This window comes from Thunnus maccoyii, chromosome 7 (genome assembly GCF_910596095.1).
Source record: "Thunnus maccoyii chromosome 7, fThuMac1.1, whole genome shotgun sequence".
NCBI lineage: Eukaryota > Metazoa > Chordata > Actinopteri > Scombriformes > Scombridae > Thunnus > Thunnus maccoyii.
In genome coordinates, this window is record NC_056539.1 from 20,408,453 (window position 1) to 20,419,918 (window position 11,466).

Below are 11,466 nucleotides of genomic sequence, written 5' to 3' on the forward strand. Positions count from 1 at the left end.
TCCAAGTACAGAACCTTGTGGAACTCCATGTCTAACTTTTGCCTTCAAGGAGGATTCATCATTAACATGTACAAACTGAAATCGGTCTGATAAATAGGACTTAAACCAGCTTAATGCAGTTCCTTTAATGCCAATTAAATGTTCCAGTCTCTGCAAAAGGATTTGATGGTCAACTGTGTCGAATGCAGCACTAAGATCTAACAGGACAAGTATAGAGACAAATCCGATTTGTCCGATGCTGTTAGGAGGTCATTTGTGACTTTCACCAGTGCTGTCTCTGTGCTATGATGCGCTCTAAATCTTGACTGAAAATCATCAAATAAACTATTGTTATGTAGAAAGTCACATAACTGAGATTGGAGAAAAACAGTCCAAATATATGTCAGGATTTACAGCTGTTTCTAAGGTGCCTGTGTTTGGGGAGAAATTGGTGCCTGTTGAAGGCAGGAGGTGGTTAATTTTGCCTCTAATAGTTAGAATTTTATCATTGAAGAAGCTCATAAAGTCATTACTACTGAGAGCTATAGGAATACATGGATCAATAGAGTTATTACTCTTTGTCAGCCTGGCCAAAGTGCTGAAAAGGAACCTAGGGCTGTTTTTATTCTCTTCTATTAATGCTGAGTAATAGGCAGCACTGGCATTACAGAGGGCCTTCCTATATGTTTTAAGACTATCTTGCCAGAATAAGCGAGATTCTTCCACTTTGGTGGAACGCCAAATCCTTTCCAATTTTCGCGACGGTTTGCTTTAATTTGCGGGTTTGGGAGTTATACCATGGAGCCAACCTCTTATGTTTTATTATCTTCCTTTTTAAGGGGGCGATGGAGTCAAGTGTTATTCGTAATGAGCCTGCAGCACTATCAACAAGATTATCAATTTGGGAGGGACTAAAGTTAACATAAGAGTCCTGTGTAGTATGGCATTGGCATTGAATTCAATACTGATGGATTTGCTTCCTTAAATTTATCTACAACACTATCAGATAGACATCTAGTGAAGACATTTTTGCCTAATGGTGTGTAATCCAGTAATAGGAATTCAAAAGTTATTAAAAAATGATTTGATAAAATAGGATTTTGTGGAAAAATTATTAAATGTTCAATTTCAACCCCATAAGTCAGAACAAGGTTGAGGGTGTGGTTAAGACAGTGAAACGCAGTACTGAGACTATCATTATCGACGTCCACATGAATATTAAAATCACCTACTATAATTACTTTATCTGTTCTAAGGACTAAGTTTGATAAAAACTCTGAGAATTTGGATAGGAATTCAGAGTACGGGCCAGGAGGACGGTACACTATAACAAATAGAACTGGCCGTAAAGTTTTCCAGGTTGGGTGAGAGAGATTAAGAGCAAGGCTTTCGAATGAGTTATAATTAAATTTAGGTCTAGGGTTGATGATTAGGCCTGAGTTGAAAATGGCTGCAACTCCACCTTCTCGGCCAATGTCTCGAGGAATGTGAGTATTAATATGACTGGGGGGAGTGGATTCATTTAGGCTGACATATTCTTCATGACACAGCCAGGTTTCAGTAAGACAAAATAAATCAATATGATGATCTGAGATTAAATCGTTTACTAATACAGCTTTAGATGACAGAGATCTAATGTTCAAGAGTCCACATTTAATTCTCTTATTTTGTTGTACTATTGCAGTAGTGGTTTTATTTTTTACTAGATTTTTATGAATGACTCTTCTTTTGTTTACTTTGGATTTAATTGATTTAAGTGGTCGGGGGACAGGCACAGTCTCTATGTGGTTTTGGGTGGGTAACTGCTCTAATGGAAGCGCAGAGAAGCGTGTAGGACTGCAGCTCTGCTTCCTGGTCTCAACTCTGGCTTGTCATGGTTTTGGTCTACTAATAAACTCAGCCATATTTCTAGATATGAGAGCAGCTCCATCCAAAGAGGGATGTATGCTGTCTCTCCTAATCAGACCAGGTCTTCCCCAGAAAGTCTGCCAATTATCTATGAAGCCCACATCGTTTGCTGGACACCACCTCGACAGCCAGCGGTTGAATGATGACATGCGGCTATACATGTCATCACTGGTCAGATTAGGCAGCGGTCCAGAGAAAATTACGGAGTCCGACATTGTTTTTGCATATGTACACACCGACTCAACATTAATTTTGGTGACCATGGCGTAATCAGGAGTCGTTACCACCGACATGAATGACAGTCGTACCATATTTAGGAATACATTTAACTATGGCTGCTGGTGTCCCTAACTTCACATTTCTGACTATGGAGCTGCCAATAATCAGAGTTTGTTTTTCAGCAGGTGTGTTACTGAGGGGGGAGAACCTGTTTGAAACGCGAATTGGTTGGTGGTGAACTGTGGGCTTCTGCTTAGGGCTATGCTTCCTTCAGACAGTCACCCAGCCACGCTGGCTTCCCGGCTGCTCGAGAACTACTAGGGGAGTAGGAGCTACGCTAGGTCGGCCCACACCGGATACTGGGGGCTGGCTAACTACATTAGCTACTGATTGTTTTTCCATGGTGCGGAGCCGCGCTTCCAATTCACTGAGCCTTGCCTCCAGCACTGCAAATAAACTACACTTATTACACGTACCATTATCACTAAAGGAGGCAGAGGAATAACTAAACATTTGACACACCGAGCAAGAGAGAGCAGGAGAACGAGAGGGAGAGAGAGAAGCCATCGCTAACTGCTTAGTTTAAGTTAGCTGCTAATGTTAGCTGCAGAGCTAAAATAACTAACAACTGTGCAATTGGTGAGAAAAGTCACTAAGAGGGAAAGTGCTGAGAGTGCTTGTGTAGACCTAGCGAAAGTTTAAATATACAGCAGGTATTAATCTATAGTAATATGAAATATAGCAAAATCAACTGAGTTGAGCGCAGCAACAATGCTATCAGTAAACACAGTCAGCAACCAGAAATGACACAATACACTTACAGTAGCGTGTCAGCACGTCAGTGTGTGGCAATGGCTGTGATTGCCCACATAATAATTTAAGATGCACTTTAAAATAAGAAAAGGAGAGTGCTAAAGGATGATTGGCCCTATGTAGCACAGGAGGGACATTACTAGCTACATTCTTCCCTGGGGTTCTTAAATTGGCAGCCTGAAAATTTACTTAGACCAGGGTCTGATGAGAGCTAGGGTGGAACTACTAGAGCCAAGTGTCTGGGAATTTGTAGCCTCAGTTGCTCTACTCCTTACTGTCACTGGCAAATGTGGGGATTAGAGTGTTTACCGGCTGTGTCATGGGTAGACTTTCTTACCACCTTAGGACAGGGGGCTGTGTAGGAACTGGTACAAGTCGAAGCCTCAGGTGAAGCCGCCATAGATATTGCAGAGTGAAGCACTGGGTCCACTTCAGGTGGGGTCTGTACTCTGACAGGCCGGGGGTCCTGTGGTCTAGTCACACATCTGACCACCACGCACGGATCACACTCCTCAGTGTCAGGGCTTGTCATAGCTGGTTTAGGCCTAGCCACAGGAACAGGATGACCAGCAGGAACCTGTTTTGTTTTCTCTTGTTCTTCTTGTTGCTATCTGTTTTAATGTTAAGCACTTTGTGCTGTATTGTATGCATGAATTGTGATATATAAATAAAGTTTATTTTTTATTATTATTATCATTATTATTATTGTTATTATTTTATTATTATCATGTACAGGTCTGAATATGGGACAATGAACATGACGTACCTCTGTCGGCCTATGTTGTGAGGCAACAGCATACACTGTACCTCCTTGCTCGGGAGGTTTCACCACCTGGAAAAGTTTGGGGGCCCAGACATCCTGGATTTTATTCCTTCCTCTATGGAATAGTCCTGAAGATAGACATGTTGTCCTGCTGGTAACACCTCCTTCTGGGCCTGTTGGTCTGCTCTCTCCTTCCGCTGGACTGCAACCTGCTTCATCCTTTCCAAGGCATTCTCCACTGCCACCTGCAGTCATTGCTGATGCTCCCCGACCCAGTCACAGGCTTCACCTGCAGTTGGCTCTTCTACATGACCTAGCAGCAAGAAGGGGGACTGAACTGTAGTTTGGTGGGGCATGGTAATGTACCTGAACAAAACCGTCAAGACAATACGTCTATAATAGTTTGCAAACCCAAGAAAAGACCTTAGTTCTGACACAGTACCTGGATTTGCCCAGTCAGCCACAGCAGTAATCTTGCAGCAGAAATTACATGCCCCAAGTATGATACCTGTTGTTGTAAGAAATGGCACTTCTCAAGCTTGGCCTTTAATCCCTCCTTTCGGAAGCAGCCCAAAACTAAGTCCAGGCAACTAAGGTGCTCATCCTCTGTGAAGGAAAAACAACAACATCATTGAGATAGAGCAGCAGGGAATGGTAGTGTTGGTCACCAAACATCCACTCCATCAGTCACTAAAATGTACTGGGAGCATTGCATAAGCCAAACAGCATCCTTTGAAACTCAAATAGGCCAAAGGGGGTGCAAAAAACTGTCCTGTTCTGTGACTGGGACCTAATGGTAACTGCTGGCCAAATCGATTGTGGAGAACCACTGAGCTCCTGACAGGGCATCTGAGGACTCCTCAGCCCTTAGGAAGGGAAAGGCATCCTTTCATGTTTTGCCATTTAACAGTCTGTAGTCCACGCAAAGCCTCGGGCTACCATCCTTTTTACTCACCAGGACAATAGGAGAGGACAGCTTTCACATATAACCTGGCTGTCTAATAATTGACATATGTGGGCCCTAACTTCGTCATAGTTAGAAGGGGGAATTGGCTTGTATCTCTGCCCAAGTAAAGGAATGTCATGTGTCACAAGGTTAGTGCAACCAAGGTCCAGTTCAGAAGCTGCAAATACAGTCTCACATTCCAGGAGCATGGATCTAACCTTTCTTTGGTTTGGCTTAGAAAGGGCAGATAAATTGATAGACTCAATTTGCTCTCTTACTGGGCTGACCTGACTTCTTGAGAAGGAAGTGTGGCTGTAACCCAACCTGACTTGCACTCTAAAGTAGAGACTTCCTCTGGCAAACTTACGATCTGAGCCTGACTCAAAAGCCCTATGGGGTGGTGGAGATGTAAAAGGGCATCTGTCTCACCTACATTTACCATGACCATCGCTGGGAAGATTGGCACACACTCAGTGAGGGACCGACCATCGTCAAGGGGCTTAATCAATGCATTACCTGAGAACTCATCATAGCGAGAAGAACATGTAGCTATACCCACTTACCCACAGGTATGGCAATGGAATGCCTACCTCTCACCTGGGCCAATCCTGTCTTGGCCTGAGTTGCATGAGACTGAGCATGGTGGCAATGCTGTAACGCCTGCTGCCACAAAGGAGGGGCCTGCTGCACTATGGGGAGGTCAAAGAGGCTAAGGCCATGTTGACTAAATAACTGGTGATAGCTCTACCTAATTATGTTCATGCCCACGACACCAGGAGCGCCTTAGGGGGCATTTTGGCCTGGAGGGTCTTTGACGATCAGAATACCTCGTTGTGGTACAGCCTTGCCGAAAACTGTAACATCCAGCTCTACATACCCCACATAGGGAATTTCCAGCCCATTTGCAGCACGCAGCTGAAGCCAGCAGCAGGACCTAGGGGCAGTCCGGAAATGCTGGAGGTAGAAACTTTCAACAATGGTTGTAGCCACAGACCCTGTATCTAGAAGCAGTTTAACAGGTACATCTCCTATACTAACATTTACCTTAGGGCAAGGTGCTACCAGATTAGGGGCAATGGTCTGAGCAGCTGGTCCCTGTACATCTGAAATGCTGTCCTCCCCTCCTAATGTTTGGCTCCTCACATCAGGGGGAAGAGGTTTCCCAAATCCTGAGCAGCAGAGGTTGCTGCTGCGGGATGTGAGGCCCTGGACTGCTGAACCTGTGAATTAACACATTCATAATGGCACTCCCTGGCATAGTGACCTGGTTTTTGACAACACCTACATATAACAGTGTTTGGGCATATTGATTTAGCAGGGGGCCTGGAGGCTGCGTGTAGCACTAATGGACCCTGTGTCAATTGATTAAGCTGCTTTTGTTGTTTCTGTAACATGTGCTCTAACTTTGCCATTTCTGTGCTACCAGAACTAGTAGATGCCCTACCCTCAGAACACTGCATGGCACTAAAGGAAGGCACTGAATAACTCCTACCCCTAGGCTCATCAGGTCATCCCTCCCACTCCCAGCGAATGGCCTCTGCTCTCACGTCTAGGAGAGTGTAATCAGGATGTTGCAGCACTACTCCCTTTAACTCTCTGTGAAGATTAGAGTCAAGAACATGTTCAACAAACTGATCTCTAAGAAGGGTGGGGGCACTGTGCATTCCTCGTGGGGCACAACATTCAACCTTTTCCATGAGACAGCATAATGCATGTGAAAAATCTTGAAGTGATTCTCCTTCCTGCTGTTTCCTAGAAAAAAACTCTGCTGCAAAGAGATATAAGATTTAGAACAACCATACAAATCTTGAAGAATAGTTAAAATTTTCTTGGGTCCTCTGTCTCTGCTCTAGGCCGGTACCTTATCTCATTTTTGGCTTCCCCCCACAGATGATCATGTACAAAATAAGCTTGATCAAGAAGTCTCAGCTGTCTGGTTCTCAGAGTGGCCCTCATCTCTTCAACCCAATGCTCCACTGGAATCCCAGAAGTGGACATGTTCATTCCCTCAGAATATAAAGCAATCATTCAACAGGGAAAGGATAATTGGGAGCAGAGTATTGAGGGCCAAGTGGGGTGAATTGACTACTCCTCGCTCCTGCAGTAGCTTTTCCTTTTCAGCCTGCAGCTGCTGGACCAAGTCTTTCAATTCTTAGAGCTCTCTGGCCATGGCTGAAATGAGGAGGAGTCAGTAAAGGCACAGTCAATGGAAGCACTTCAACCTAGTTGGAGTACCCAAGACAGGGTGGCACTGGTGCTCAGCAGGTCCCTCAATGTGCACACTGCTGATTTGTTTAAACCAAACAAAAACAAACAAACAAAACAAAAACTCTGAACTAAAGAAGAAAAAAACAATCCTTGTCTCATAAGCCCACCTACACCATCACTGTATCCTGCCAACTACACCAGAATGTGGCAGGGCCATGGCAAGGCCCAGATTTGGTTTTAAAATTACAGGCTACACTGACCATTTAATACTCAACCCAAACCAGCTAAGAGCCTACAGATCCATTATAATGATACATGTGACAGTAAATGATGGATGGAGACAAGGAACACCCCCAAGATTACAAAATGTATTATCCGCCTCAACAATTTAACAACTACTAACGATTAAACAAGATATTAAAAACAGGACATTTATTAAATCTAATCTATTTAAAAACTGTACAAAAAAGCAAAAATACTTAAAGATGCAAATTACAATAAGAAAAGGGGAGTGCTAAAGGATGATCGGCTGTAGCTGCAGACAGTGAAAGGAGAAAAGTTATACTGGGACAGAGTACTCACCATGCTGCCGTGCTCTACACACATACACACACTGAGTAAAGCAAAACAATAAGGGAAAGAATTTGAATTGTGAAGGAAGTGCAAAAATTACCAACAAACATACGATTATAGGGGTGTGATTATGTGAAGCACAAGTGAGGAACTCTATCACCGAATCCCTCATCGTCTTGACGGCCACACCTCCCACCACTCCTGTAGCACTCACACAGACACAGAAAACACGTGTTAAACTCACAATATTAGTGCTGTGTGGCAGCACACTATGTTATTAACTTCTTGGGGGGAAGCAGTGAGCGCCACAAAGGGCTGGAAGAATGTAACAAAGAAAAATAACATTAACAGAGACCACCTATTGAAACTAAAGGCTAAATAATGCAGATGAGAATAAATGGAAACACAGCAAAATCAAAGCAACTGTATCAACAACAAAACAAACACAAAACAAAACAGACAGCAGTGGCAGTCAGTGTCTCTCCTGCCAGATTATTGCGCAATACCCATACAGAAGGGTCAACATGTGGAAGCTGAAGTCGCTATGGAGCGGTACCAGAGCATCGCACGTAACAGTCACAACATGTGGCACCAGGGATCAGAGAGGAAAAGAAGCATACCAGGGCTCATCGATACGGCTTATTTATTAAACCAAGCAAATTGGAAACACGGAAGTAGGAGGTGCTAAGGCCTGTCAAGCCCTATGGTAGTCCAGGAGGGACATTACTGGCTACAAATACATCAACCAGACTGTCACTGAATTCTTTTTTATTTCATATTGTATTTGTAATGTCTGCGTTCCATCTTCCACTCATCTGCATGCAGTTTATCACAGCTGTTGAACAAAGGCAACGACAAGAGTGATGTTTTACAGTAAAGATGAAAAGCAACCACGCATTTTCCAGTGTAGTTAGATATTACTAAGCTTATATGGGTGTTAGGGGGGTTTCAGTGTAGTGCATAGCTTCAAAGTTCATGAAACCTCTATGGTTGGTTCCAAGTTAAGAAAGAAAACCACCCAAACTGCAGGTGTTCTCTTGACAACAGTTGTGTTTGTACAATATTCATGCAGTGTAGATGTACAAATTGATATGCAGGAATTTGCAAGATAATTCTATTCATTTTGAATCAATAAGACCAACAATCTTTATCAATCATGCAGATCAGGTTTTGTTTATCATCATCCATGTCCACATTTCATGCTAGCGTGCAATTTTGAGAAGAATGAAGACACACAAAGCTTGTGGAAGGCTGTTGTTTCGTCAAAGGGAGGGGCCAAGACTGTCTGTGTGGGAACATTTTGGGTCAACCAATAAACCCTGATTTTCCAACTTGTACCAACCACTCAGAGAATGACGTGGTTGGTTTTTTCCAAATTGTGTGTACCATCATTCCCATATGGCATTCTGCTGTCAGAACAGTGTGTTATATGAATGGATTTTACAAAACTAGATTTGTCTGTTTTTTTACATTAAGATACAAGTATAGCAAAAGAAAAAAACTTTATTTTTTTATTACATTTATCCAGGCTATAATTAGTTATTAATTTGACTAACATTTCATTAACAACATTCTGTTACACAGCTTCAGTATTTTCACCAATCTCTACACTTCTTATGTTTGATGTCTATGAATACACACCTTTGTAAGAAGACTGATCAGATGAACTTGTACTGCCGCTTTCAATAATCCATTATTCTGCCATTATGCCTCACCATTTCACTCACTGCTCTTTTTTCTTCCTTTTCACTCATCATTTTCTTTTCAGAGAAGCAGATGTGAATGAGTTTGTGCGTGTGCACACAGTGGTTGTGGTTGAAAGTGTGTGTGCGTTAGGGTGTATGTGTGAGAGAGAGGGGGAAGTTAGCCAACTTTGCCTCGTTTGAAACCCAGAGGGCCTGGCTGACTCCAGTCTCCAACATGGCTGCCGTAAATCAGTGGGAGAAAGAGCTAAGTTAATTGCACAGGCATTTATGAAGGAGAAAGCCTTGATTTACTCCAAAAGCTTTACATCTCCCCTGTGGATGTGGAGTGATGAAAGGAGTGGAGCAAGGGAAAAGGGAGGAGGGGTATGGTGGTGGGGACAGGGATAGAACATGTGGGGTGTGAACAAAGTTCACTTGCAGCATATTAGATAGGCTGATTGGCAAACTAGATTGTGGACAGATATGCATCTAACGCCTTGGGAATCATTATTAAAACTTGGTAGAAGCCAAGATGACTTTGGTTTAGAAGGAAAATTTTCATTATGGTATCAAATAAAGAAGCACCATGAAAGAAATGGAAAATGTATGTATAAAACAGCATATATTTGCATAATGTAAATACTGTGAAACATAGGGTAACAATCAGGTGCAGGGTACTGTATGTGCAGTATCTCGCCCTTTAGCCACGCACAGTTTTACATTTGAGTTGTTTAAGGAAAAGTACACACTCATCACCCTCATGTTTCTATTTTCAGAGACTTGGTAAATTTACTCCACTACATTGCAGAGATACAGGATGTTTTGTACAGCTTTGTCCACTACATTCACCTGATGACTGCAGTTTCTAGTTAATTTGTCCTTTTAATGCAAAAGCTACAATAACTTCATAAAATGATGTTGCGTTGCTATAGTTTAATTAACACAACACTAAATTAATTAGTTAGGTCTAGTGCTACCTGGACAACATTAACACATATTATGTAATGCATATATGGTATAATTGAATTTGAATGGGACCATTCTATTGTTTTTTCTTGTGTGCCTTTTTTCATACAATAGTAGTTTTTGTTTTTACTACTTTAAAGGGATAATCCATCGATTTTACACATGAAGGTCGGGTTACTTGTCGCACAACTCAGCCAGTAAAAATAGTTAAATAGCATCTTCTGTGGCTCTGGAAGGAGCTCTCTAAAGTTTGAGAAAATAAACCTGATGATGTCATCAGGTTTATGTAGAGTTAGGCTTGAGACAGAAATATTTAATAGAATATTTGATAGAAAACTTATGTTATAAACTGGGTGTGTGGAGTTTAAAAGATGAGGGCTTTCAGGCAGGTAGGGTCTAATGAAAGATGCTACTGAGTTGCATTATAGGATCCAGACTTTTGCAAATCTCCCAACTTCATGGATGTGCAGTACTAAATGACTGGAGTACTACTTTAATACAATTGTAAATGCATTAAAAATATAATATATTGGTGTTCCTTTGAGCACTTTTAAAGTCATATTGCAATGTTCATGCCTTTGATTATTCTGTGTGGTTATGTAAATTTACTTTTTTGTGTAACCATGTGGTCCAAAACCTGTTTCATCATCTCCTATTTCAAGTGATGTACATTTCCCAGGATAACTTTCAAATATCTCCAGAGAACAAGTGCTAAGTATACCAACTAATGTGTGAACACCAGAGCTTGATCATGGTCACACCCATTATTCAGTATGCAGCATGCACTGGGGATGTGTCTCTTCTACAGACTATGATTTTTGAACAAATGGCCTTACAAAGAGGTCTTTGCTCATTTATTGTAAGGATTGACAACAATATAGTTGATGTGATGATTTAGATAGCTGAAAAATAAATCCAAATCAATCAAAATCCAATGCAACTCCACAAAAATCTAGATATTAAATCATCATGATTGATTAGTTATCTACAGGAAAAAGATGAATACATCTCCAAACAACAAAACCTTTATTTTTAACGGTGTTTAAGGGTTTAGGGTGGATGTTCTTTAGGTCTAGACTCTGGCTACAACTTTATCTTCTCTTTGATTGCTGCTAAAAGAATACGTGTGAATATCTGGTTACACATACTGTGCATCCAACTTAGCTAATTAGTAGTGGTAACAAACTTTGGGACACGCTGCCATCCTGACCTCTACAAAGAAGCCACAGTGAAGAGGTTTGAAGAGTTCCCATGCATGCAGAACATCTGTTTTATCCACAAAGACACCGATTAGCACTTAACCCCACTTCTTCCCTTTCCTCCACATTTAGCAGCGCCAACTAGTGTCTAGCTCACTAGCTTCTTTCCTGTGTGATGATACTATCAAGGTTTCGACTGGCTTTTTA

General features: G+C 41.9%; 1 long non-coding RNA gene across 5 annotated transcripts; it reads right to left on the reverse strand.

Moving 5' to 3' along the window:
* Positions 1–2,650: 2,650 nt before the first annotated feature.
* LOC121900792 lies at positions 2,651–7,991 on the reverse strand. 5 transcript variants are annotated; one of them, XR_006097086.1, is made up of 6 exons: positions 6,490–7,991; positions 6,317–6,396; positions 5,673–6,224; positions 4,125–4,288; positions 3,686–3,995; positions 2,651–3,464 (listed from the first exon to the last, which is right to left on the reverse strand). It is a non-coding gene; the product is annotated as an uncharacterized LOC121900792 (long non-coding RNA). The 5 variants fall into 5 exon arrangements; XR_006097084.1 differs by having other exon boundaries at positions 5,673–6,396; XR_006097085.1 differs by having other exon boundaries at positions 6,317–7,991.
* Positions 7,992–11,466: the final 3,475 nt, after the last annotated feature.